Source organism: Empidonax traillii, unplaced genomic scaffold (genome assembly GCF_003031625.1).
Source record: "Empidonax traillii isolate 1590-97213 ecotype Southwest subspecies unplaced genomic scaffold, ASM303162v1 scaffold166:size2381449, whole genome shotgun sequence".
NCBI classification, from domain to species: Eukaryota; Metazoa; Chordata; class Aves; order Passeriformes; family Tyrannidae; genus Empidonax; species Empidonax traillii.
In genome coordinates, this window is record NW_020955359.1 from 1,726,247 (window position 1) to 1,753,608 (window position 27,362).

Below are 27,362 nucleotides of genomic sequence, written 5' to 3' on the forward strand. Positions count from 1 at the left end.
GACACCTTTTCCATCATTTCTACAAATATATAGAGAGAGATGAAGATGTTTCTGGAACCAGAGGCACACAACTAGAGCCATGCTGCAAAGTGTGAATCACCTATCTGCCCTATGCAGAGCAAAAGATTTTCAGGTTTCATGGGCATCAAAATCACCCAAACATTTTTAAAAAGAAAGTCAAGCCATCCATGAAAATCTGGTCTCTTTTTTGGAGTTACCCATCCTGGTATATGTGTACTGACTGATCAGCAAGTAGAACAAACCAAGCAAACAACTATGAAGTTTGTACTTCAGCCTTTTGTCTCCATTCAGCCATTTGTTTTCCTAACAGCTGTGGAAACATCTCATCCTTGAGATCTCAATAACAACAAAAAGGGCAAAGGAGTTAAAAGCTACTAGAGGGACTAACAGATAGCTAGACAAAATAAAAATTACATTCCCCGTGTTCTCTTTTAAGAACAATAAACCTTGAGTTATTTACTGAGTGCAATAAAATCCTACAGGGCATTGTTAGCACAAAGTTTGGATCCATAAATCAAATAAGTATTGAAATTCTGCTCTGAGAGTCAAACAGTGAGATCTAGTCATCAGAAGTTGGAAATGCCAGGAAAACAGGAAAAGAAGGATAGAGTAATCTATGGCACATCCTCTTCCCCTAGATCAAAGAACTTATTTCTCAGGATGATGCCTGCCTGGTTTGTAGTGTCTAAATTAATTGTACAGGAAAGTCTGAAAGAAGTCAGAATATGTCAGAAGGTCAGAGGAATAAACAAGCTCAAAACTTGGCAGATGATTTATTAATTGCTAATTATTCTTATTTCAATTTTACATGATATTAAGTGTGTGCTGGATACTTCTAAGTGGAAAATCCACACAATAGTTAATGGAGTTCAAAAGCAGCATTAATCCTCTTTTATGGCTTTTTACACTCTTGGGAAAGAAGATGCTGCACAGCTTCAGTGAGGTAAAAATCACTGGTGTTAAGCAATCTGAGGCTAACTAGCAAAATACAAAGGGAGAAGTCCTAAATGCATATTTCCCTTTGGGAAATCTATGTGTGTAGAAATGGATTGACTGTCCCCCTGTACCTGTAGCCTATACAGAGTTTGAGATCAGTGCACCCTGAAGGTTGGTGACCATGGGCTATAACTTCAATACTCCTCACATACAGACACCGACAAGTCTTTTCAGCTTTGAAGGAATTAACAGAAGAGGAATATTTTTTCTTAATTATCATGCCAGAAAATTAAAACTAGAACCATATGCATGTCATAGTCTGACATCACAGGCATGTCTGAATCCTGGCAGTCAGTTTGTCACGATCAATACTCCATCAGCTGGAGATTCTTGCAGAAATATTCTCACAGTAACTTGCAGCCATGGATTTCACTGGATTTGACCTGTGTCAGATAACTGCAAGTGCCATGCAGGCTGCTTGCTCTGTCTTGTGGGTTTGATATCAGTGACAGGTCCTAACTCTGTCACTCTCCAACTTTCCTTGGATTAAGACATGGAGGTTTTTTTCATCGTCCACAGAACTAACACAGGTACACCCTTCTTCTTGTGTTGAAGCAGTTCCTGCCCCCCCTCCACATCAGAAATGGTGAGCCCTTGCAGCTGGAGCTCTGGCCACAGAGAGCAAACCTGAGCTTTTTTTGGTCTGACTGCATGCAAGCTGAATGCCTCTGAGCATCAGATTATCTGTGTGCTTCACGTTGCAGAAAGGTGCTGCAGGAGGCAGTGCAGAGCTGGCTGTGATCCAGCAGTACAACATCATCATACTGGTGTTTTTCTGTTTAGATACCTACAACTGGCCAGCATAGATTGCTGCTGCCACAGCTGTCTGAAGTGGTGTGTGCTGCTATCACTGCCAGTCAGAGCAAACGAGGTTTGGCAAACTACAGTACACAATATCAGCCAGCCTGGCAGATCCAATTGAGGAATGAGGATCAGCATAGCCTTAACATAAAGAAATGCCAGATGAAAGGGTAACTTGCTCAGAGTGGATGTATTGAACACACAGGATGAGAGAAGCTGTCAAAGGAAGATGACAATGAAGAGCCTCATTTCACAAAGAAGATGTCAGAAAGCACACAGAGAGAGTGGGTTTGACTTAAAATGCTCCAGCAATTTTTTTTTTTTTTTTCCCCAAAAGGATTCAAAATTTCAGAACTAGGTAGTGTGGAACACCTAGAGCAGCAGAACAGTCATTACCTCCATGGGTAAAAGTACCTGCACTGAATTTTGACACTCTATCAGCTTAACTCGTTAGGTAGAGCTTTGGATGATAATCATATTATATTTTTCTTTTTAAGCCACAGTTAAACAATATCAGAAAATGGGTAAGCAAAAATGAGTCTGAAAACCAATCTCATTATATATGCAGTAGTAATAACTTAATGACTTATCCAGCTGTGACTCAAAAGCAGGCCAGGCAAAGTCTCATTCTCCACACCCCGAGGAGTATCCAGCGGATGATGCCATTTTTTCAGCACTCCTTCTCTCTCAATCTCTCTCTTGCCCATCAAAGCTTTTCTTGCCTTCATGTTTGTGATTCTGCCTTTCTGTGCCTGACAGTTGTAATGAAGATATGCCACAGTTAGTGACAAGGCAAGTATTCTGGAAAAATACTGCCAGAAGAGATGAAGTGGAATAGCTAATACCTGACATGGGGTCCTGGAAGTGATCACCAATATGCAAATTTATGTCATGCTCTGGAACTTACACAAAAAACCACACTTGTTCAGAGGTCACCATTAATTAAAAAAAATCAGTGAAAACGCTTTAAATGAATGGAAGAAAACAACTTACTATTAAAATGTCATTGCAGCATAAGGATCTATAAAGGTGATATGGGAAAAGACAGCATATGTTTGTCTCAGCTTCAACACCAATTCTAGCAACACCAAGTGTTATGAATTTTTAAAAGCTTGAAGTTGTGCTACTTGGCTTAGAATAACAAATGTGGGGTTTTTAAACAAATAATTGTGTTTTTCTTATATACTTCATCTTGTCACTTCAGGACACTGCAAGTCTATGTGTTCTACAATGGAATATGACAACCCACTTCCAATTTCTGAATTCAGGCCACTTACATACAAAGTGTGTGTGAGCTGCCACAGTACATACGGCAAATATATTAATATATATACCTCCACATGTGTTATGTAATATGTAACATGTAGCACATTATGTTCTCAGTGCAGCTTTAACGCTGGATCAAAAGGGTAAATGCAGAGTAACACACTGGGGTTTTTTCCCCAGCTCTGTAAGCAATCCTCATTTTGCTATCACCTTGCCTTTAAGTATTAGCAGGGAAAGAACCTTTATATGAATACAGAAACAAAAAGTTCCTTCTGAGAGATACATTTTCTATTATTATCTGTAGCCACAGTTACAAGATTGCCTGTACTAACCCATTGCACATTCTATAGCAAACAAATGTATTTCAGCAGTGGCAGCAAGCTCTTTTCATGAGCCTTGCACCCATTATTCACAATTCTTTGTAATTATGGTACCTATTAACTCTACAGGCACAAAAAAGCCAAGAAATTTGTATCTTCTGATCTTAGAATTTAGTGCCACATAATGTGAAGGTTACAGTAGCATTCTGATCCTGATACACAACCAGGGAGAGTCGGGTATTGTCTTTCATTGTCTTTGACAGTCTTTGAATTGCATCCACTGTGTTTTAAATAAGTATGCTTGAGATGAAACAGTATAATTTGTATCAGCATAATACTATAATAGTAATTTCAGAAATATAATACAATAAACACCATCATTGTTTTCATAATCAAGATATTCCCATCTCATAATCCAAGGAAGCTTGTAACAATCTGTTGTATCACTTACATTAACATTATTACCTACTCTGGGGATGCTGAGATGTAATTTAAAACAGAAACAACAGAGTATTGGGGATAAGGAAATGCTGATGAGAACCTTAAGGATTTCTAGAGGTCACAAACATCCTGGCAGTTTGCCACGATTACAGTTGCTGACTAGAGAACACTTCCTAGCTTTCTTGCAGCTCCAAGTTAACACAGTTAGTAAAACAAACATTTTGAAAGAATTATTAATTGGTACTAATCAGGAGTTCATTTTAGGGGAAAAACCCCAAGTTTTTTAATACCTATAAAGCCTCAAATAAGAGTATTGAAATATTTAAAAATGTAAAATGATTACTCAGGGTAATTTATTAGTTTTTATGTAATTCACTAAAGAAATCAGCTTAGTTAGCATTGGTGCTTCAAAAATCAAATATAAAATCAGAGTGTATGAAAGAACTCCTTCTATTGAAGTGGACACTGGCATTGACAAAAACTTATTGCTGTAGGAAAAAACCCCACAACCTTAAGGGACTGGACGGTGAAGAAACAGAATGTGATGCTTGTCACATGTGGTTCCCTGTTTAAATACAGTCACAGTGAGTGTAACTGTGGCCAGTTTGGAAGTTTGCAGCCTAAACTATCTGTCACTAGATTTCTAAGCCTTTGAGTGTTAAATAATCTGAAGAGAAATGGGTTTTAAAACAGCGTCTTAATAGTGTCAGACTTGCTACAAACAGAGGTGAGAGCTATTGGCAAATGTGTAATTTATGAGTACGCTTGGTCTCATGGAGGAAAAACAGAGGTCTTTTAAATAGAGGCTTTATTGACTGACTGAATTGTTACTTGGGGGAATTAATTCTGTGACAGACTGACAGAGCACCTGGCTGTCTGTAGGGTGGAGTGCCTCTGCTCTCCCTTTTCTCTCGCTGTCGTTGCAACATGCCTTGGGTTAAAGCATTCTCAGTGCTATCCAAACTCCTGGCTGTGGGAAAAGTGGACAGGCAGGACTGTGATGCACAACAATATGGTCACACTGGCCAACCTCCATCTCTGGGCACCTCTTAGCGCACAGACTGTCTGGGTTCACAGTCTTTAAAGAAGAAATTAGTTCTAGTAGATCTATGGTCACTACGGACAGCCCCTGTAGTACCCAAGTCCTATCATTTACCCAGCAGCTCCTGTAGGCAGCATGTGGGCTGTGAAGCCAAACTTCTGCTATTCTTCTGCACCAAAGGTCATATTTTAGTGACAGTTGTGGTGTTCTTTTCAAATAAATACTTGTTTAATATTTTCTTTACGTGCTTTGGTATCATACATTAATGCAAATCAGAAAGTGTAAAATATGCTTATAATCCTGAGAGTTCTGTTAAATCCTAACTGATACTGGGAAAAAAAGAGAAGAATACTAATAGAAAAAGCATATACTGAAGATTTTGCTTCCATGTGAATGCAATTAGAGCTTTTCCCTTAAGCTAATAGGATAAGCAACTATATGAGGAAATCCACAGACACTGCAAATGTGCAGGAGGGAGAGAGTAGTGTTTGCTTGGTGTTCAATGGTCCATGTGTAATAAGCTGGCAGTTCCATCTAGTTCCTACTGGACAAATGTCTGCATCAGAAATTCCCGTTTCTCCCATCCCCCAGCTGCACATTTGGGAGTTTCAGCAGTGAAACCAAGAGCTAAATTAAGAAAGGCATGGTTACATTTTCAAAGCAATTTTATTGTCTGTATTATTGTTTCTGTAGGTAAAGATACGCACACAAATCCCTTCCTTTTGAATATATGGCTGTACTATGCAGGATATCAGTTAATTTCCTGAATATCTGCCTCAACTCACATGCCTTTTGCCAAATTATTTCAGGAAATCTATACTGATATTTCTAAACTTGATCTTCTCCTAACAGCATTTGCCAAGCTGATAGAAACAGATTACTACTTTGTCTCTTGAGAGTAAAATAATTTTTAAGAATTTTCAGTAGTTACTCTGATTCCTGAATAATGGAGAATAAATGACATACAGGATGGATCACAGCTCTAATTAATTTTTTTAAAGATGTTGAAATGATCCCTCAATACTGGTAGTTCTACAGAAAATGTAGAATATCCGTAGCATAATACAAACAGCGACTCTGGGGTAGTTTGGTATGGCGCAATTATTGTTGGCCTTATTTTGGGGGGTCTTGGATCTGGATTTTGCCTACACAGATGCACTTCAAAAAGCATGCTGATATAACCACTGCAGCAAACCATGGTGACACGTGTCTCCCACAGCTCTGTACACAACCAGCAGGCAACTGTCGGTTTGACTTTGCTCCACAAGATTTCAGCTTGATCTTGGCCAGGACACAGACCATTCTTTGCAATGAACAATGTACAAGACCCAGAGATGATTGCCAGGCCCATTCCTGCTCAGCTGCGTGGCTTGGGATGAGAGGGGCGAGCAACTTGAGGGCAATTAGCCAGAAGTTCCCTTAAATTGCTGCGCCTTCCTTTTTAGGAACTGTAGTGAGCCCCAGGGATTGCAGCCCTTTAACAAGGAAGAACAGGGGATCACTGAAGCTGTCCTTGTAACAGCAACTGCAAGTAGTGCTTTGGTAGTGCTTTAACTCCCCAGGAGCAGGGATGGCTGACAGAGCTTTGAGGCTGCTCTACAATACATTGTGACTGAAGGAAATACAGAAAGAGGATGTATGTTGTGAAAACACAGAGGACTTCAGCTCTTCCTTTAGCTATGGACAGCTGTTAATGGCAAGGAGCTGTAAATACTACAAACACAGTGATATGGATTTACAACTCAGAAAAAAAAAAAAAGGCTAGCTAGCAGCTGTCTGTAATTCTATTATTTTTTAAAATCTAGACATATTGACATATAACTCTTGACAAACCCATACAATTTAAAAAATCCTAATGGAAAGGTTCTTTTCGTATAAAAGTATTTCAAGCACTGTATATGTTCTTCTTTCTCATGAGACAATGGCTGCTGACTCTCCAAAGCGTTCTGCAGCTAAAGCTAAACATTCAAAATTCTCTATTCAGTCTGTAAATAGCTTCATGCTTGTTATATCCTTCTTTTTTTTTGTCCTCCAGTATTCTTTCTAGTGCCTACATGAGATCCCTGTGCATCTGATATTACTGATCTACCCCAGAATTTAGACTTTTTCCCCTTAGTACGTGCAGGTTTGAAGCAACATTTAGCATAGTTGGAATGGGGGACACTAGTATCATCCACCCTCTTATTGCTATAAATGGACCCTTAATGTATGGAATGTGTTCCAATTTGTGGGCAATATCTTGCTAACCTGACTCCCACTTTCTTATAGAATTTCATAAACCTGAGCCCCACTCTGTGCAAGCTCTGTCATTGTTTGGATGCACAGTGACTTCTCATGGCATCCCATAGCAACTTCAATTAAACTGTGCCACTTGGCTTCATCATGCTTCCCCCAAAATATCTTTGCCATCAACACTTCTCGGAGTGGCAATTCTCCTGAGCTTTCCAGAATTTATAGGTCACAGGTAAAACAGCATGTTCCCTGCAAATGTTAATGAGTTTACAAACTGCTGAGTATTATAATGATAAATTTGATCATACTTCTCTCCCGACTTTACACAGTCTTGGCACTGCAATATTTTTAGCTTATATCTGCTCTCAAAGGGCCCAATCCAAAGCTCATTGAAGTCAAGGAAAAGAGGTGTATTAAGATTAGCAGCTTTTGATCAAGCCTGAGACAGTCAGTGCCACGAAAACATTATCTGTGCACATCCCTTATATGCAAGTGACACCTCCTTGCACCACTGCAAGTTCCTGAATCTCATTTTCTTTGCAGCTTTCTGCCTGATCAGGGAATCTATTAAGTCCAAGCAGTCAAGGCAGCTGTCTTGAGTCAGATAATTTTCAGCTTCCAACATAAAGGGAACTAATATAATATCTACTTTGTGCCCACATCACTGTCATAACTCACGTGGCACTGGGGAGGGCTTTCAGGGAGAAGGGCAGAATTCCAGCAGCAGTGACTTCTAAAGCCCTGGCGCTGGTCAGTCCTCTGCTTCTGCAGGGACTCCTAGTCCCGCTTTGACAGGTGTTTTCACCAACCTGCTTGGGCACAGCTCACGTTACAAAGTAATTGCTCTAGCCCTTAAATGTATCCTTCCATACCTGAAAGGACATCTTGCAGACCGGACATGAGAGAAGGCTGTATTTCTGTTTAGTGTCTCTGCTGGTTCAGGTATGAACAGGGAACTGCAGGGTGATGTCTTCCCTGGGCATTTTAATATATTTACAGATAGAAAGCTGACCTTTTCATTTCAGGAGGATGTAGTTTTCATGTTATGGTATATGATGGCATTAATATATAACATCTGGAGTGCTAGTAACCAGACCTAGCACTACTTTTAGAAGGAAACAAAACTGTTTGCACCTGCTTTAGTGAACAATCTTCCACAACAAGTTCACTTAAAAATACAGATGAGATCACAAAACGAACATTTTTCAGATGAGAAATTTCATGAAATACAACCCAAATACTGAAAATGCCTCGTGGTAACGTATCAGCTATGTTTGTCACTGAAAAATGTGTCTTAAACAGCAAGGCCCCTTAGGTGAGTCTTCCATCAGCAGGACAATCAAAATCCCTAAACTTGTAAAGAATTGTTCTCTGCTGCTTGAAGCTATTAGTACACATGTGTGAAAAAGTATTATTCAACAGTTCAGTCAGATGCTCTCAATTATGTCAAACTCTAATTCATGTGACCTTTTTTTGGTAAAGGAACTGATATAAAATCTGCCTTGCCTCTGACATTTAAATATGAGGAAACCATACCATTCACTTATTTACCAAGAAAAAGAGAGATTAATGGAAGATCAGCAAAGTAAAGCATACATTTACAGGAACAAAGGAATGAATAAATAGGATTGTTTCTGGCTTATTTTTTTCTTTTCTTGCAGATCATTAAGTTTACTTCTACACAGCTTTCAGAGCAATAACTAGATAAAGGTTACTGTAAGCACCTAACAGCCCTGCCAAATAAACTATTCTCTCTTCATGAAATACAATTTTTTAAAGGTTTTGGTATCCTTCTCTCTTCCATTTCACTTAGCTACAATGAAAAAATACAAAATTAACCAAGTCCTCAATACGAGACAAAACTAAAAATACATTTTCTGATCTGACTCTTGCATTTTTCTTCCCTCCAAAGCATATGCTCTAGTCAGAGTAATATATCACGTAAAAACTCGATGTACACTCCATGAACTTTTAAAATATCTGGTGAAATGGCTTTTTGACTTTTTCAGGGCATAGGGTGAATGTGCAGTAAATTCACAAGAAAAGCTCTATGTAGGATCTCTCAGATTATACTGACAGGTTTAACTTATTTTTTACTTACAATTTCCCTGGCCCTTAGTTTTCTTTTCTCTCCCTCTGTCTGAATTCAATATCAAATAAATTTGCAATCCCACAGTGTTGCTTGAAGCGTTAAAAAAATGGACTATGGCCAGCGCCAATTTTGGGCAGCTATCCAAAATTATATACCAGCCACCTAGTGCAAAGTAGGTTTGTTACATTTATATCATGTAACCACAAATTTCTTTTTATTTTCTCTCTTACCTGTTTCCATCAGCCTGCCATGGGACTGCAGCAGTGTGTGGTGCTCTGGGTCTCTGACAAGTCCCTCCAAACTGTCCTCCCATACATCCTGCACTCCTGGTGTTTTTTGGACAGGCAAAACCCAAGGTTTCCCACCCTGCTCCAGCTGTCTCCTGACTGCTATACCTGCCACACACCACACTATCCTCTACAGCCCTGTGATGTAGCTCCTCCACAGTAGCTCCTCTGAAACATGCACTGTCTCTTAACACAAAAAAAGAGAGAAACCTGGCAAAAATATTAAAATTGTGCATGGTATGTGTGCCTGGCTCATTTATCTTAAGATCTCGATGCCCCACATGCCTTAGGGATATCCCAGGAAGCCTGTGGGGTCAGGCAAGTGGTATCCTTCTATTCTTTGTGGCTGTGGTGTCACCAGACATTTTCAGCAGTAACACTGCTCAGTGTGCTCGTTTCAACCTCTGGCCATTTGCCTTTTCCTGCCTCTTTACTGACGAGTGTCACCCTCCTCCTTCCCCTAGCTGCAATCACATCTCTGCTTCACTTCTGACTCAGACTGAGAGACTGCAATGACTTTAAAATAACTTTGCAAAATACCTCTGTGTCTGTAGTTAAAGCCAGACCAGTTCCCCTCGCACAGCCCTCAGTGTGGCTGCACAAAAGGGGCTGGAAGACCCCAGGAAGCAGCCAGGTACAGCTTGGGGCCACCAACAAGCTCTTCTGCTGGCATCCCTCCACTTTTAGCTGCATGCAGCTCCTATGTCTTCTGCAGACACAAGCTTTGTTTTTAACAATTTAGTGTCCTTCTGGGTTTGAAATCCGAGAGAAATAAGCCTGCTAATCAGATTGTAGGCAGGACGTGGGCACCCCTAAATTAATGGCTATTTCCTTAAGGACTCTTAAGTTCTTTAAGGACCTCTGATTTATTTTCTTACTGATTTCCCAACAGCCCAGCAAATCCATTCGCATATTTCAATATACCAAGAGAAAATGCGAAGGGATAAAGAAATCGTCCGTTAATCCCACGTTCTCCCTGTCCGTATACAGACAGAACAGACTAAGCAAGTAATTCCTCCTAGAAGAGCTAATCAAAGGTTTTAATTTAATCAGTTCTTTTTACAGTCATCTTTTCTGTTTTGCCAGCCTAACACACCTAATAAAACTTTAATCTCTTCATTGCTTTAGTAATGGGAACCAATATTTTACAACAACTACTTGACTGACGGACATAGCCAAATGAAACAACGTTTCTTGCCCTCACAGGGATTTTAAATAATTGTTTTCATTCTGTGCCTTGAATAAAATAGTTCCTTTCCACTACAACACGAGGAACAAACAAGAGAAATGTGCTGCTTGTGGGTTTTTTCTCCCTTAATATTGGCTTAGAAACCTTTCAATATAAATAATTCCCAGTATATGCATAAATTGCCTGCCATGCAGTGGTTTTCTTCATTCTCCCAGGGGCTTTGCAAGGCAGGTACAGAAAAGTAGTGCTATAAACCCCCCAAAATACCCTGCTTTTTCTAACTGAAAAACATAAACAATCATCCAAACAGTGGTCAATAGAAATGACGTTTCAATCCAAAAGGCATAAAAAGAATGAATGGGAAACAAAGTGATGTTTCTTTCACGGTCAGTGACCTCTTAGTTGTGGCCAACAGAGTACCAGCAGTGGAGATGCATCCTGAGAAAGGACCACGAGGGCTCTGCACTCCAGTGTGACATCATTTTGTTCATTAAAAACTTTCACAGAACACACTGAAAAGAAGTAAACAGAGACCTTGCTGTGAGCCCATGCATAAAGAAACTGCTCTCCTTGCTTTTTTTACCTTGGAAGATGCAAACTTGGTTATTTTTGTCTTTTCTTTCAGCCTTGCAGGCTCAAAAAGTTCTTGAATATTGTACTACTTTTTAATATATATAAAGCTACTTGATACTATTTTTATTAGCTGTGTAAAAGACACTAAATCACCAAATATTGTGCTTCAGGGGTGTGTGTGCACACACATAGATTTATATATAAATTTATACAAAAATAATTCTACTTAGACTTCAAAAGATGAACTTCATTAGTTTGCAGAGAAGTTACCAATCTACGGTCACAACATGCATTTTAGAAAAGATTTTTTCACAGTGTAAAGAAAGTGCACGTTAAAAATAAGACACTTCCCTTCTTGCTGCTACTAGGCTCTTTGCTCTCTTTTAGTGGTACTGTAACACTGTGTGTCTTTCCTGTGAATTTAAAACTACCTTTTTCAGTGTTCTTAAGGTTAATGTTACTAAAACTAATCAATTTTTTCAATTCTCCCTTTTCCATGGACTGTCCTTGTTATAGAAAATACCCACAATACCAGTAAAATATATAATTCAGGCATGTCAGGTAGCTGAGCAGACTGGGACCACTGATTATTATTTAACAACTTTGCATAGCTGCTACATAAAATAAATAAATTATTTAACAGCTTATAGGGAAAGGTTAGAAGGCTCGACTTCAGTTCCTAAAATTTTTATAAGTGGCTTTATGCTTTCTAGTGTGCTGAGCTTGTAATCCTATTAGTCAGCTCTCTTTTTCAAGGTACACTAATTTGAAGGCTTTTATTATTTTTCCTCGAATCTGTGGATTCTGTGGGCACAGTTTCAGGACCGTTCCCATGGGTTTGTGTCACTGTGCTCCTGCAGCTGGAGATGGCAGTTCTGGGAAAGCAGGTGTGTGGCCAGAACATCCCCATGACTCAGTAATCCCTGGCCACCAGAGCACTGTCACAGGACTTGGGGCTGCCAGGTGTCATCTGCCAGGTATCATTACATTTAAATCCATTATTCACTTGTGAGGAAAAGACCCCAACTTTCCCAGGCTGGACTGAAGATAGAGTTCCATGAACAGGTCAGGTTTATATAGCCCATGGAAGGGGTTGTATTAAAGCCCATGTGTTGGTTGTATTGAAAAGGCTGCTCAGTATCAAGCTTAGAATATTCACAAGTGAGTTTCAAAGCCCACTGCAAATGGGAATTCAGTATTACCAGAGAGGAAAGAAAAGTAGTGAACAATTTGCTACATGTCAGTTGTTTCCAGAAGACCTTTATTTCTACCCTTTGGTACCTAATAACACCTGGAGGGTCATCTTACCAACACTTACCACAAAGTTTTCATTACTACTACATCTTTGCAGCTCACGCTGTTGCATGAGGTTCCTTTAACCCATCTCTCCAGGTCTCTAAAGAGCAGCCCTTTCCTCCAGCCTATGTGGTGCCATGTACACACTTGCTGAGAGTGCACTTCATCCCACTCTCCACTCACCACTGAAGACATTAAATGACACTAATCCCACTGCAAATCTCTGAGGGACCCCACCAGGTACCAGTTGCCAGCTGGACTCAGCACTGTTGGTCTGTGGCATTGCAGCCAGTTTGTCACCCACCCCCATCTCATGAATTCGGTTTTGAGGACACCAAGGCAAACTGGGTCAAAAGCCTCGCTGAAAAATAAGTTATACAACATCCACTGTGTTCCCCTTCTCTGCATGGTTGGTAACCTCATCCAAGAGAGAGCTAATCCCCCTAAAAAGCCAGAACTTTACCAAGGAGCAAGATGAGGCCAATCATGGATTTTATTGCAATAAATTGAGTGGTTACTGTTTTACTTGCATTCAATAAAAATGAAAAAAAAAAAAAATCTAACACAGACTGAATTACTCAGTAAGCTTAATGTAGTACAGGTCAGAGGCTTTGAGTATGTGAAAAAACTACAAATAGGTTTGTAGGAGAAACATCTCCCAGACTGAAGAGAGATGGAAACAGCACATTACCAAATATACAGGATAACCATGAGTCAATTAATTGCACAGGCTTTTATAATGGAGGTATTTTGCTACTATTGTGCAAAAATCATTAGGTACTTTATTAAAAAGCAGATAAATAACAACTCATTTCTTTTCTGAGGATGTGTAAATAAGAAACTCAGTATAAAACCCAACCTAAATCAGTATTAAGTCTTTGTGACTCATTCTGAAAAGTGCTGAGCAAATACTTACTGAATAAAATGTTCCTTACTGAATAAAATTCTAATTAGAGTAATTGAGCTTTGATAACTGCTATGTCATTAAACATAGATTGGCTTTAAACTAATTGTATTTGCATTGTATTATGATTTCTATTAATTAATGCATTAGTGTTTATATACTGCCAACTCTTTTGAAGTAAAACATTGAAGTCTACACCACTTAATTTGAAGGTGCCCTTTGAATATAAACCTGGCACGGCATAGTAGAAAAGGTCCCTTAAAGGAATATGGCCCAGCTCTTCCCTGTTTTCTTATGGTCAGCAAATGATCATAAGAATTATTTGTCTGGTTGGACTCAGGAGAATGAAGTCTGCATTTCTGTTCTTGTACCTCTGGCATATAACTTACCCTTGCTCTTTGACCAAATATTTACAATTTCTACTAGAAATTTACAGTACAATATAAATAATAATAATTAAAAATACAAGCACTAATCGTCTTACCACGGTAATATAAGTATCTGGGAAAAATTCTGAGTTTAAAATCCACTTTTCTATTAAAAATGATTGCCTAAAGCCTATTTTCAGGAGTTTGCACTTCCAATTTCAAGTAGACTAAAAAAAAAAACAAACAACAAATTGATCAATTATGTGCCTGCTGACCATTAATTTTATTTGTCAGACACAAGCACTCATCCAAGAACGTGCAGTTCCTTCCGTGCTACAGGACAGATCCTGCTGGTTGTGTCCTGAACACTTGCTGGTGCTCAGTGTTTCTGTTAAGCCTTTCGAGATAACCCTGGCTTAATTCACTGATACCACACCAGTACTGAGCTTTAGTCTGTCTTTTTGCCTAGGCATCCACTGGAAGTATTTTACACAATGTGACTAGTTCTGTGTAAACTCAGATCAAAAATAACCCTCTGTGGAGGTGAGATTTGTCTCCAGGGTTTGGGTCAAAGCTCAGTGTGAACTTCTCTGCAACCTGGGGCTTGCAGGGAGGTTTTGATTTGTACTCAGCTGGTCTTCTCAGCCATGTGAGATGAAACGAGGATGGTTATTACTGTCACAAATGATAAAGCCAAAGGTAAACAACAGAATCTCTTGACAAAGCAGTGCCTTACTTACAATGTTTTTGACTTCTGAGTTTTTGAACTTTCATAGGGAAGTCTAAGTCATTCAAGCCACTGCATAAAGTGCTGAAGAAATGAGGGGCAGCCCTGGCTCCCTGTCTGAACGATGCACTTTAGGCATGCAGGCGTGTCTGGCAGATCCCAGGAGAAAAGTACAGGGGGACAGAGTGCTTAGCAAGTCTGATACCTTTAAGATATGTTGAACTCACAGTGCAATTACCTGCTCTGTGTTCCTTCTAGCATGAGCTAGACTGACTGTGGACTTGAATTCCTAAGATCTGAAAATCTAAGATGAGATGATAAATCACTCTTTTTCTTAGATAGCTTTTGTCTGCATTTCCAGGAAACTCACTGGTGAAGAAATTGTGAGTTGCCAGATGGGTATTAGTAGATATTAGATAAAGTGGTGGAATCTTAAAATCTTACAGTATCTTAAAAATAAAGTGTCCGGTGGTATAAGCACACCTTTCATAGCTACGGAAAAATCAGGTAACCTTCATAACAAGACTTTCTTTTCTAGAATTATCCTCTACATTCCACTAGAAAACTTTGCATAATTTCATATTACTGATTCTTTTAAACAAATGTAAAGCAACATAACCAAACATAATAATGTAGTTTAAGTGTAATGACTTATTTTTACTTTTTATACTTTCAACACATGGCAGTTTTCTGAAGCACTATTTGTCTAAGACAGTGCCAAGAAGCTCTTTTTCAAATGAATCTCTCTTCTATGTCAGAAACACAATGTGTGTTTTACTTCGTTCATTAATCAGTGCAGTATGGGTGTCTATTTAAGTGATCCCTCATGTGTTCTTCAAATATACAAATAGCATAAGCCTTGTCTTTAAAGACATATTTACACATTCCATGCCAGGATAAAAATGTATTCTTACTGCAGCCTCATGGAAAACATCAAGACTGCCTCCCTACTGTATTCAGAACAACAACTCAGTTGATTTAACAAATTTGAAGTTGTGATTAAAGCAGTGTAGGAAAAAACCCTGTGACAAATGTAGCTTATACACCACTGATGTAATAACTTTTCACTTTATCATCAGGAGCAAGGTTAGACGCTACAGGTACTATTCTACATCCCTTATGCAAACACACAGGGAAATCTACTTTCTGGAGCGTGTGAGGGTCTGTCAGATGAGCAGAATTCTTTAGAACAAATAAAAACCTTCTATTTGAATGATCATTGTAACAGCAACATGGGAAATGTAGATGGTCTGTGCAATATTATACGAAGATTAAAGGTGACAGAAATATATTCAACAGATTTTCCTATGGTGAGGAAACCTCCGTGCAATAGCTTAAGTCCTGAATACAATGTTTTGTGACAGAAATTTCCTACAAAGGAAGAATTGGAGTAGGCATGTTTCCAGTGCAGGGTGCATATATTTGACATACTGTAAAACTCACAAGTATTTAACTGCATTAGTGAAATACGTGCAGTGAGCTCTCGGTGGCTCTCAGCCAGTGTCCTGTCTGATTAGGCTGTTTTGAGGGAAATGTTTCAAAGTCACAGGCAGCCTTTGCTAAATGACTGTAATCATCCAGACCCATCTGATTGTCAGTGACTTCACTGGCTAAAGCACTAGGTGGGATTTTACCCCTTTGGGCTTTGCTCCCACTGGAGTTACCCCCCCATGACTCTGCTCATTTGCAAAGGCAGGTGAGGATCCCAAACCTGTGGGAGCCTCAGCTCTTGTCTAACAGCTGAAATTTAACATTGATTAGAGAGAGAAAACTATAGCTTGTCAAACAAAGCTAAGCTGGGGATAATTGAGTTTGGTTCTCAAGCTGGATCTTCTGGTAAAAGCCAAATTTCATCAAACCTTTGGGCATTGCACTTAACTTTGTGCATGTCTGGGAGGAAACAAGAACATAACAGATTATAAGGAAAATAATGTTCCTGCCCATAGATTTTCTGTCTTTTATTAAATGTGTTATGACTGGTGGATTCAGATATATTGCTTTGGAAATGTAATTATTTTTTCATATCAGTATTACGAAAGAAAAGTGAGCAGGATTCATGAGACTTTAGAAGATTATTTGAAGCAGACTGATTAGTATATCAGTCTTAATTACGATATATATATAAAGTAAATAATATGAAATATTAATCTGTTGTTTCCAGGCCAAAGAATCAATACACAGACTGGAAGTTAATATTTTCTGTGCACTTATGTAAAGAAATGAAGACAGATTTATGTAGTATTAGAATAGTTCTGGAATTTGTCAATTAAAACAACCCAAATCCTATTCCTCCAAAATAAAAGCATGAATCTTCAGAACTAAGCACTTGACTGTTTTTTTTTAATTGAATTTTTAAATATAATCTATTTTTCACTTGCTACTTGCAATGCTAAATAAAAAGCATAAATAATTTAATTTAAAAATTAAATTAAGGAGAATCAATTTGTGACAGATTTATGAACGCATGTAATGGCTCTTAACAAAATATTGAGGAGCCACACTTCCCATTTAAAAAACAGATTTTTTACATGATCAAAATGAATGATTCCAGAAATATTACTTGTTTTGTTTTACTTCTCTGCTTCTGGATTCCCTCTTCTTACTGACCCACTAAAAGCATCTCCATAAAGCTCAGCCCTGTGTCACACTCTGCAGAAGATTCTGATTCAAAGGTGGAACTTCCTGATGCACAGGGAAGATACTCTCCATGCTTTAACTCCTAGAAATGCAGCCTAACTTTTTCCTCTCAAATTCAGGAATGAAACCTTTTTCATTTGTGTTTCTCCTGGGCACCGAATACGAGTTTCAGTCCTTGGTCTCTGGGATTATAAAACTGGAAGTTATGCCCCAAATATGTTGTGGTGCTGTTTGTGCTCTCCTCTCCTGGCACACCGGTGGGACAGCAAACACCACCCTACATGTGCTACAGAATGAGGGGTCTCAATGTGCAGCAGAACTTTGCACAAAGAGAGCTAAAACATTCATGTTTCTGAAGGACAGTGCGTGAACCAGTAACCGATAAACACGATTTCACTGTGGCTTGAAGGGGTAGAGAAAGTGAGGCAGGATAATTCAGGCAAGCTCCCAGATAGGAAAGTAGAATTTTTCAGCACAGACAAAACTCTTCAGCCTGCAACTCTACGAGTAAACAGAATGAACTGAGAATAATCTGCTGGCTTGAGATCAGTGGTATGGCTGATCTCATGTCCACACAGCCAACTATTCTCACACCTCAGACAGAGTGGCACCATCTAAACTGCTCATTAAGAGCAGTTTGTGGCCTGTGCTGTTCCCCAAGCCATGTCCAGACATGTGGCTTGGTGCTTCTGCCCATGGCAGATGTGCAGGGACTGTGCAAGCTGTGACCACTGTGACAATGGTGTGCTGATACCACGGCCGAGACTGAGCCCTGCTTAATTGACTGGCACAGTTTGATCATCTGAAGGAGTCACACGTAAGCAGAAAGGAAGTCCAAGCAGTTTTCCACCAACAAAGTATAATTACAGTAGCCTAAAATGATCCCAAGTTAATTTTAGTCTCTTAAAAATTTTGTGTGCAGATGTTGTGGCTTTCTGGTAAAGTGTCTCAAGGCGTGAGTGCACGTTAGGCCAAATTAATCAGTCAGGGCCAGCACATCTCCCATCTGGGAGCAGCTGGGGCTGGGAGATTGCTCCACTGGAGTATTGTGGGTCTTCCACTGCCCTCCAGGGCTGGCAGTCACCCCAGAGAAGTGACTACAGTGCTCAGTGTGCCTCCTACAACTGGCTCCAGCCCCTTCCCTCCTCACATCCAGTTACTGCAGCGTGGCCTCTCTGAAGGTCAGCAGTCCAGCCTCCAAAGCACTAAGGTTTTGTGACTAGGATTTGGCATTTAAATGGATTTTATTTTATTTTCAGGGCAATAGTTTTGCTTTTTCTCCTTGAGTATTAGTTATTTGAAAATGTCAAAGACAATTTAAAATAAAAAAAAAAAATCTTTTTTCCTCTCTCCCTGTCTCTCCATACACGGTCAGAGAATTATTTTTCCCTTTATTCTCTTCTTATACTGAGGACAAGTGTACAGGTTGGGGTTATTGGTTCATTTGTACAGCCAAATTTGCAGAACTGTCCTTGGCATTCAGGAACACATGATTCTTTCCAATCAGCAAAAAGGAGACAAAAAAGATAATCCAATACAGCATTAGATTTGCAAGCAGTTCAAGGTCTTATCAGGCTTAGAGATCTTTTTTTTTTTTTTTTTCCCAGAGAGATGTAGTGGTTTCTCAGAGAAATATATGGAACATTCAAAATTTGAAATAATAAGTTATAATAGTGAAGAGAGCAGAGCAGAGGTTGTATATGATTTCCTTTCAGATTCTGATGACCTTGACACTGCAATTATGAGCAAACAGTCCATTATTGTTATGTCTTTAAAAAGACAATAATTGCCTCTACATTTCCTGATTGCCAAGCAAAGGGAGTTTGATACTCATTTATCAATTACTTGGAAACTCCTGATATGATGGTTAGTTCCAAATTCTGAGTTCAATTTGCTGAAAGAAAAGGTGCCAGTATATTTTCAAGCTACCAGCCTTGGACCAAGATAGGTCTTACGATAGCCCTTAAAAAAAATCCCCGAAACAAGCTAAGCAACACCCCCTGTAGTTGCCATTACCTATCTACCAACAGATGCAATTTGCTTAGGAATTGCTTAGGAAAAGATAGAGGGAATAGGCCTGAAAATGCCAACCATCCTTCCTTTCCACTGGTTTTTGGTGCTCAGCATTTCACAAGGTTTGACCAGGATGCAATTAATCACGTGCATTATGTCACTCCAGTTAACAGATGTCGTGCTTTAGCAAGAAAGAAAACTTGAAAGTAATTGCATCATGTAGGGGGAGAGTGAAAAAAATAGCCTAAAACCCAACCAGATCTTGAAATTAAATACTTTCTCTCCCTCTCTCTCCTGCCTGCTAGTATCTGCAAAATTGTCTTTGAACTTCTAAACATAGAAGAGATCAATTAAAAGGCAACATAAACAGAGGTGGCAGATCTTAATCTACCAGGGAAGCTGTACTTCACTTGGACAAAGCTCCTATTAATCTCAAATTTTGTGTGAAAAAGAAAAATGGCACTGAGGTGGCATTCACTGCTGTCTTGTGCTGATGGCCAGCATAAGGTCCATGCCTCAGGAATTTCTAAAGGCAAGTTTATTTGGAGCTGGACCCTTTCCCTCCTGGCACCACAAACTGTTCAGAAACAAATCAACTCCTGTCAAGACACCGTGTACTCCATGAGCCATTGTCTACTCCACCAAGCTCCCTGTGCCACACACACACTGCTCTATTCTAATATTTGAAAAATAAAATGTTAAGCCCTTTAAATATTTTTTTCTTTTTTTTTTTAGGCAACAACATTAAAATGAAACAAACTAAAATAAAGCTCAAGGTGGGAGGTTTTAATCTCCCCTTGTATGACTTCCTGTAGTTTCCACTGCCTTTATGGATGCATCTTGCTCTTTTTCATATATCTATCGACAGCAATAAACCTGCCTAACACAAGTCTTAACTTGCATACCAAGCAGCTGGAGTTGTACCTGTAAAGCTACATGCATCTGCTTTCATAGAAAAGAGGGAAATCAGCTAAATGGGTCTATGAAGGTTCACTTATTTTTGGGAATTATAAACAGAGAGAGGCATAGTGATGAGATATAAGGAGAAATCTTCTAATTTTTCAGTGTTTAAAACACCGAAATATATGTGTATGACATTTTCTGATTATTTGAATCATACAGTTGAGCTCTTTTACCAAAAACATAGACATGTTAGAATAAAATAATTCTTCAGACACATATTTTGTGAGTTGGATGCACATTTGCAGCATTTTAAGGTCTTCACAGTTCCTTTGATTCCAACAGCCTGACTCAAACACTTGATGTTACCCGTGTGTTTGAAATGCTTTGTTAAACGCAGACCTAAACTGGAATTCTTTGTCTAAGAAAGGCTCATCCAATCTTCCATTTATGAATTAAAATAGATCTTACCTCAGCTCTTTCTCTTCTAAGTGCCAGAAAATCCCTGTTTCTGCTTGTAAAAGAGACTGGTGTCAGAGAAGTTTCCGAGGAAATGAAATGGCAAGCTGCAAAAAAAAATACAGGCCCTGTGAGGTGAAGTTCTAGTCAAGAGAACAATGCAGCTTCCAGGTGTTCTGTATTAAGCTTTTCAGGTGAAAACAAATTTTCTAGAATAAAGTTTGAAAATCCACATCCTTTCATTGAACAATTACTTAAAAAAATTTTTCTCAGTGTTAGACAGAATAAGGGTTTAGCTTTATTTAGAAGTCTTGACGCACAAAGGAGTTCTTTTAGCTATGGTTTCAAAAGCAACTCCTTCAAGCCTGATGGAGATACATCTTTCCTTCGGGCTTGGGATCAGGCTTGATTGCCACTTTGATAGCAGTGCAAGTGGTTTTACTGAGGGACTCTAATGCTACCTTACTGAAAACAGCTACAGTTCTAAAAATAAAGAATTACAACTCTCTGCAATGAGCAGAAAACCCTAAAAATAGTGCATTAAAAATGTGAATCTGAGCAGATTTGTGTTGGTATGCTTTCCTCTCATTTGGAGATACTTGGATCCTTCAGGATTTTGGTGCCATATAAAACCCAGTTTTGATCCCAAGAAACCCAGAGGTTTATCGGAGCATGTAATACTAAACTATATCTTCTATTAGACAATATAGAGTTAAAACCCAAAGCTTTTGCACCCATCTTGTGGTTTTCAACATTTCTTTGGACATCCTGTGCCCATCCAGGATCATGCCTAGGCTTTTAGTGAGCTCCTTGTTCCTGGAGTTGCTGTTACCTTCAATTGGATTGTTTGTTTTCACCAAAACCAAAGTTTGGCTGCTACATTATATCACAAAATTCCATTCAGCTCTTCATAAAAAGGATAAGTAATACAACTTATCTTCATAAAAAGCATAAGTAATACAATATAAGTAATACATACAATACTGGCTTTTTCGTCAGCTGCTTTTAACTGTAGGCAACTCAGAGAGACCGTGTGCCCCAAGGGCTTCCAAAACTTTTGCCTCCCCTTGGCAAGGAGATAAGGTTTGTCTTAGGGGTTCCAGATGGTTACTAGAGATTAAGATTGCTCAGCTGTACTGCATTGCTGGTCATTCCCAGAGCAGGCAAGCAGTAATTAAATGATTCCATCTGTACCTACACTGGGGCAGAAAGTGATTTATAATGACCATTCCTCCAAAGCAGCAGAGGGCATGTGATGAACAGTTCACCTACAGTGGTGTTGAGAGGCTGACACAACTGACAAGGCTTTCCATAACAACATTAACATGTACATGTTAAGCTACTGCAATGCACTTGTTACAGACTGAAGTTTGAATACGGAACATACACGTACCCTTGCTATGCTGCTCAACTGTAAGAATTACTTCATGGCAAAATTTGTTCAAATAAAGAGTCACCCAGAATAGTATCTGAAACTACTATTGAGTAATTTTCAGTGAGAAGGTCACATCATCTCAGAGAAGTGAAGCACTTTCTATTAAGGTTTGCCATTTAATATGGAACCAGAGATTCTCTGCCAGTGACCTATTTTAGGAAACCCAGAGTGCAAGATATTACAGTGCATATACTGAAGTTGTCTTTCATTACTATTTTTGGAGTACCTATTATTCTGATAGGTTATTACAATTACATATTCCTGAAAGAACAATGTAACTTTTTCTGACTGCTGCAAAAGTTCCAGTATTTACTGTAAGTGAGGATCTCCTAGAGATCAAAATTCAGGCTGTTCAAAACTTGGTCTCGTAACTGGCACTATACATGGTCAGAGTTATGAACCATATCATGTAACATTCTTATTCTGAATCATTCAGGTGATGTAATGGCTTTATGGGATTTGCATAAGTGTTCTCTGAGTTAGTTGTTTTGGAAATTGTCTTCTTGACATTGAGAAGCCCAGCAAAGAGTCACGTCCTTCCAATTCACCTGCTAAATTCATAAACAAGATCTATGGACAGCTCCTCATTTCCATAAGGCGATTTCTACATCTCTGTATTGAATTACAGAGTTTTGATGAATTTCATTATTTGTTTCCATAGGAAAAATGCAGAACTTTCCTCATCAGTGATAATAGCTTTTCCTCAAAGAAAAATTTGCTGGGACTAGTACTTCAGTACAGTCAGTGGCCTTAGACTGATGGGTGAATTTTGCCTTGTAAAGGTTGATACTTTAAATGTGTCTTTCTGAATTTTCTATACATTTTGCACAGAAGTTTAAACAATTCTGTGTGGATTCGCTTGATCAGATACCCTCTGAAAAGAGAAATTTGATACTTGAAAGCATATTACCTACGTGAAAACCGGTGCTCTATCTTTCACACAGGCAAACAGATCTCATTCTATTATTTACCACTGTCTTCCAGTCCTGGTACAGAATAGGTGACTGTAGTATTTCAGTGTAGGCCTATCTATAATTAAAATAAACTTGCAAGTAATCTACTCTGACTATGCTGTAGTAACAGCTGTCAGATTGAGCAGCACTTTGTAAATCACCTTCTGTTTAATGTGCAAGTGTTAGAGTTATTTATAACTATGCCATATAAACGTCACAAAGGATGTTTGGTGATTCACAGATGATAACAAAGAACATACTGTGGGACAGACACAGGAGAGAAAGCAGCATTTTTTTTTTTTTAGGCACAACCATTTGGAGTTCTTCGCACTATTCCTGAGCAGTCCCCAAGGGTATCAGCATCACCACTAGATTGGATTTCTACTCACTTTGCCTGAAAACCCAGCTCTGCTGATGTTAGCAAGAATTTTGTCCTTGTTTTTCAAAGAGCCAAACTTGCACTGATGGCTTTATGTGACAATTAATACATATCAGTACATGGAACAACTGAGTGAAATTTTAAGTGTGGCAGCTTTGCATCAAGTGCAGTAAGTCCCCAGGTCTTCTCTGTCTCTGAACCATCAGGCAGTGCTCACATATGTGACTAAGTGATACATGTACTATTTTGCTAAATAAGTTCTAGATAACAGCAAAAAACTGGCCCAGGGGTTCTCCAGCCCGAGGGGAAAATAGGCAGGTTTAAACCTGTTCTGGTAAACTCACCTAAAACTGTGCATAGCAAACGAATTTCTAATTTGACTACTGAGATCCCTTTCATGGCAGGATTTGTACAAAGTTAGTAAAACCAAAAGAAAAAAAAAAAAGTCTGTGAGAATATCCTAGGAAAGGAAGTCCCATGCTATTTTAAGTTTGATAAAGTCCATCTTTCCTCCTCTCAGCTTTTTGACCAAAAAAAGGATTTGCTCTAGGACCTTGACACCACCACCTAGAGAGCCGACCTTTAAATGTATAAGATAATTCAGGACAGGTGTTTCCTCAGGCTTTCAAAATATTTATACTACTGACTCCATGACTATATGTTGCTGACTGTTGGGGAAGGGAATTTACCAATATATCTCATATTTAATCTGAAGGCTGCAGTTATGGTATTGACCAATGTTCCTGTGCCTGGTGACCTTAAACCTCTCCCCTGGCTGTGATCTGTGCTTTGTGATTTCTGGTTGATGATCATCATATGCAGCTAAAATGTAATAATTTAAGAAAACACTGGTAAAACAAATGATTTTAGCTCTATTGAATCAATTGCTGGAGAATGAAGCTCTGATGAACATGGAACACCTTTGTTCCTGTTTCTGGGGGCTCTCTCCCCTTCTGCTGTTTGCTATATTTGATCAAGAACGACTGGATCTGCCAGAACTGGTAGAAATTAGATTTGTCCAGAAGCTTGTTCTAGAACTTTGGGAATGAGCTGGATTAACTAGATCTGTGGACCAAAACTTTGTGATGCATCTTTTAGGGAGGAAAGCACTTGGACTGGTCTTCCCACACTGTAAATATATGTCTATGTGAGACCCCCAACCACCAGCTCTGGGCAGGTGAGTAACTCAGGACCCTAAATCTCCGAGTTAGTAACCTTTCCACCTAAGCTGCAATCCAAAGGAATAGCTACAACCAGATATGGATGTGCTGCTTTTTCAGGTATGGAAGCTTTTCTAGTGACAACTAAACTTCCAGGGCCTGCTCAGCTCATGTAGAACAATGAATACTTATTACAGAGATGAGAAATTTTTGCTTATTGGTCAATTTTATACAACTAGTCACAGAGAGGAACATGGAGAGCAGTCTCCAGGCTCCTCATCATACTTCAGTCTTGCATAGCTTACATGCTTGAAAATGTAAAGTAGGTCTGCAGAGAGGGACTCATGTAGTATAGTGAATGAGAAAGCCATAGAAATGAGATTAAAAAAAAAAACAAACAGTTAAAAATGTTTCTAATCAATAGCACATTCATATTTACAAAACTTTAAAATCAGTAGGCCTATGACATTCTGCCACATACAAGCATTAGAAACAATTGCAATTCCTAGCCTTGAATGAACTTAATTCTCTGTGCCTGACAGTGGCAATTTTGACTGTAATTACTGGAGATCGCACTGTGTATGATTCAAATGGCAGGAAAATTCTTAAGCCAAAAATTGCAGGTGGAAAACAAACTTAGTATTAGAACTACAATTAATAGATGGACATTAGAATTTTTTGTATGATTTTTATGTAACAGAAAAGCTACAGCTGCATCCAGGCCTTTTTTCTTTATCTCTTTTCAACTTCAGGTTGGTTTTTTTGTTTTGTTTAGCCTTCTGTTTTACTCCTGTTATATAGCAGCTCTCAGAGAAATCATATTACAATAAATTTTTCTTTTCAAAGCACCTCTAAAATGTCATACTACTACCTGGTAGATAATACAAATTAAATCAGCTAATCTGGGGTAAATTTTAATTGCCTGTTGAAATAATGGCTTGCAGTTGGTCTTGATCAATATAAGCACTGCCTAAAACTTGCAACCTCAAAACCCACCTATAAAACAAGCAAGCAAAACCCCCACAGGCTTTATAAAGGCAGAAACAGTTAACTGGATCCTCATAAAACAGACCATCCAAATGTGATGTTTATTTAAATTCTTCACACTCCTTCTTTGAAATGAAGAGACAGTGTCCACATATCCTTCACAGTTCATTAATCTTACCAGGATACGGTGGCATATTAATCAAAACTAGTGAAAGGAATGCTGTCCACAGCTGACTGTAATATACACAAGATGTCTCATTGCATTTCTTTGGAGAAGCATGTTTATCCAGCAGAGTATCCATAAGGATTTAATTGCAAACATAGGCAATCCCCAACGCTTGCCTAAATAAAAATGCAAAGGATCTTTTATCAAGAATGCCTTTGTTTACTGAAAGTAATTTCATTCTTGAGGAAGCAAAACAAAACAAAACAAAATTAAAATTCTCTGTTACACCTCTTCCAATTTCACCCAGGAGTTAATTTATACCTTCAGTGAGATGGTGAAAAAGAGATTAGGAGTCTCACAATTAAAGAAAAGGAAAATGAGCATTAGAAAATAAAGCTGTTTGTGCAGCTTGACAATTGTATATATATTAAAATATGCAACTTTGGAGTGTACCCTGGAGTTGGCAGACTAACTATGATATAAAGGTTCAGGAAGAATATTGATAACAGATTCTTTGACTTTGCTTCCCTCAGTTTGACTGCTGGCTAGAAATCAATAGCACAGCTGCCATAGGAAGTAATGCCATTGACTGAGCGTTCACTGATTTTTCCATCTTCAGGAATGACATTTTTGAAGTTACAAGTTATCAATCATTACTTTAATCACTGTTTTGTGTTTTATCAAGCAGCAGATGCTGATGTTGGAGGCTTTCGATTTTTAATACAGTTTTCATTCAGAATAGTTCTCTGCACTCATCGTAATAACAATGCCTTAGAACTAGACTTCAAAGAAACCATATGCACACTCCAGACTGCACCTACTTGGTTGTGTTTATGTGGTTTAAGAAGTGTCCCTTTTTGTCTCCTCACCTCCCCATTTGTCTGGGCACTAAGGAAGTACAGCCCACACCCTTTCTAAGGGGGTGCAGAAAAGTGTCCCTGTCTGAGTTGAGTCCCCTGAGCTCCTGTAGCTTCACAGCATAAAGGAAAGGCTGGAAAACCTGGTGAGCAACACAAATGCTTTGAAATATTTATTTGTTGAATTCTCTGTCAGACAAACACTGTGTGGTACAAGGAAAGAGGACCCTATTTTCCAACTCGTTAATTGTCTAATGAGTCTTAGCATTTGACTATTGGGAAATAATCAACTGATCCCCAATCAACAAAAAGAAGTAGATAAATATCAAATATTACATAGAAGTCTCATCAAATTTAGTCATGTTGAAGGAAGAAATCTACATTTATGTGCTACTCTAAGTGGTTATTTTCCAGTGTTGTTATACCATGTGTTTTTCTGTTTACATGACAATGCACTTGTAAAAAGTGCAGGGATTTCAGCCAACTGCACATAGAGATTTACATTAATTCATGCTAAATATTTTTAAGAAAATCTGTATTTCAGCAAGATGAATTTTTAGTATGTCTAGCACTGGATTCTCTAATATAATATTTCATTCATTACCTCTACAGTTTTCTGCCCTTCAGCCCTGTGGTTTTTTTGCAGTTACTAATTTCATCTGCTATAAAACTTACCTTTAGGTCCTTTGCACAACAAATGTCTTAGGGTGACTAAAAAATAATCTGATTCCCTCATCTGAAATGTAACATGTTGGTGTTGCTCTATGGTTGCCTACAAAAAAGGGGAAAAAATGAGGGTCATTCATTTAAAGAAACAAATATTGAAAAGAGATGAGTGCTATGCTATGCCAAGGATTTGAT

The 27,362-nt window shown here is 38.7% G+C and overlaps 1 protein-coding gene and 1 long non-coding RNA gene across 3 annotated transcripts in view; one reads left to right on the forward strand and one right to left on the reverse strand.

The window, feature by feature from the left end:
• The window catches only part of SHISA9 (shisa family member 9), a 164,870-nt gene that overhangs the window by 18,932 nt on the left and 118,576 nt on the right, over positions 1 to 27,362 (forward strand). The gene's annotated exons all lie outside the window — the stretch shown is intronic.
• On the reverse strand, positions 2,296 to 27,267 carry LOC114058286. The gene is made up of 3 exons (XR_003571412.1): positions 27,177 to 27,267; positions 20,577 to 20,671; positions 2,296 to 2,570 (listed from the first exon to the last, which is right to left on the reverse strand). It is a non-coding gene; the product is annotated as an uncharacterized LOC114058286 (long non-coding RNA).